Here is a 2,424-nt window from a genome sequence, read left to right as displayed (position 1 = left end):
AACAAAAGCATGGATGGAGTGTTTGTGTGAACTAATATAAATTCAAAGTAAACATCATTACATAAAACGGTACGGTCTTCTTTTTTTTTTAGTTTTATTCATTTCAAACGGGCCGTAGTTTGCCCACGGCTGGTAAGGCCTTGGCTCTAAAGGTTAATGGTCCCCAGCGCCTTGCAGAAGGACAGCCTCCAGTCCTGACTAGGTTTCCTCCAGTCCTGCAAGTCCCACCAGGTTAACCGTCCGCCTGGCAGAGCAGAGCTCTGATGTCGTCACTGCCAAACCCACCACACTCCCCCACCCTGGTATCTGCCCCCGCCCCGCCCCCAGGGTGCCACCCACTTCCCAGCCTCACCTGCTGTGCTTTGATTGCCCAGGGCTTCCCTGGTGTCCTAACCTCCCCCTGCAGCTCCCACTCCCCGAAAGTCCTAGCCGACTGCCAGCCCTGCCAGCCAACGGTGGCCTTGAAGTGTGAGCAGGACTGGGCCCCTCCAGGCTGCCTCGGCCAGCAGTGGTTTAATGAGTCTCCTGGGGACAGGTCCTGCCTGGCCCGCACTCCCATTGGTGTCCCGCAGCCCCAGACTGAGGGAGCCAGCATGGCCACCAGGGGGCAGGCCTGGGCCCCGGGTCTTCCTGAGCCTTGGGCAACAAGGAAGCTGGCGGGGTGGGAACACTCTCCCCCCCCCCCACCCCAGCCCAGTGTCTCACCCTGGCCTGGAGCCAGGCCTCTTCCCAGGGTTGTTTACCTCTGGGACTGAGTCATCCGCAGCCTCCCGTGGCTCCTCTTCCTGAGCCTCATGGCGGGTGGGGGGACTGAGTGTATAAAGGGGGGAGCACTTCTCTGCTTTGGAGGATAAGGCTTTGACTGCCGCTTCTCTTTGAATAACTACAACCCAAACTGACAGGGCAGGGACCCGACTCCCTCTTCTGCAGGATGAGGGAGAAGAGGGGGCGGAGAGGAGGGGGCTCTTCTTCTTTTAAAAAAAAAATATATATATTTGTATTGATTTCAGAGAAGAAGGGAGAGGGAGAGAGAGATAGAAACACCCATGATGAGAGAGAATCACTGATTGGCTGCCTCCTGCACATCACACCCAGGCATGTACCCAGAGGGGGATCGAACCATGACCTCCTGGTTCATAGCTTGATGCTCAACCACTGAGCCACACCAGCCGGGCTGTTAGTTATCTTGAAGGCTTCAAACAATGTGTGGCACAAAGTAGACACTAAATAAATACTCATGAAAGAACGAATGCGCAGACGAGTCAGGGGCAGCATCAGTGGACAGCCCTGCACCAGCCCTCAGTCTCAGTTCTCGCCCCCCCATCTCCAAAGGGCCTCTAAGAATGGAAAGGCCCAACAAGATCCCTCCTGCCCCTCCAGAACTGGATGCAGCTCTTGGTTTCCCATCAGATGTTCCAAGGACCAGTCCTGCTCGCCCTTCTCACCCTTCGCCAAAGCTGATCCCATCCACCCACTACTTTCTCGTGCGGGGAGAGGTCCTAGGAAGCAGGGTCTCATCTCTGACATCCTCCCCCTGGAGCTGCCCCATGACCTTCCCGCGCACTGGCCTCTCACGGGGGCTGGGCTGCAATGCTCCCTCTGCTGGTTCTCTCTTGAGTGATGCTGGAAAATCCCTTCTGTGGGCCTCAGGCTACTTAACGCTTGCAAAAGTAGGGGACCAGCCTTGCTGATTGCTGAGTCTAAGGCAGGGGTGGGCAAACTTTTTGACTCGAGGGCCACAATGGGCTCTTAAACTGGACCGGAGGGCCGGAACAAAAGCATGGATGGAGTGTTTGTGTGAACTAATATAAATTCAAAGTAAACATCATTACATAAAACGGTACGGTCTTTTACTTGTGGGGTTGTGGGCTCAATCCCCAGTAGAGGGCGTGCAGGAGGCAGCCATTCAATGATTCTCTCTCATCATTGATGTTTCTATCTCTCTCCCTCTCCCTTCCTCTCTGAAATCATTAAAAAAAAAAAGGGGGGGGGAATCTCTGCTCCTCCTTACCCAGCCTGGGTGTCAGCTTTCTCACCACCACACCTACGCCAGGCCTTAGCTTTGTTACTTAATCTTTTTGATTCTGTTTTATCATCATAAAATGGAGATATATACTCTGCGTGTTCTAAGGATTAAAGCACTTAGGCTGGGTCTGGCATATCCTCTGTGCCCCACAGAGGGCAGCTACTGTTATCTGATTTCCACTCCCAGGGCCATGAGGAGGGGGAGGGGCCTGTGCACAGCAGATGCCCAGGAATTGGGGACCGTTCCCTTCCTGCTTGTGGCACTTTATAATTTTTAAGGCAGTCTTGTCATCTTATGTAGTTTTAAACGTGTTTCTATTTCACATTGATGTTTCTCTCCCTCTCCCTTCCCTCTCTCTAAAATCAATAAAAATATATTTTAAAAAATTTTAACACTTT

This window comes from Myotis davidii, unplaced genomic scaffold, assembly GCF_000327345.1.
Source record: "Myotis davidii unplaced genomic scaffold, ASM32734v1 scaffold425, whole genome shotgun sequence".
Lineage (NCBI taxonomy): Eukaryota > Metazoa > Chordata > Mammalia > Chiroptera > Vespertilionidae > Myotis > Myotis davidii.
This window is presented reverse-complemented; position numbering follows the sequence as displayed.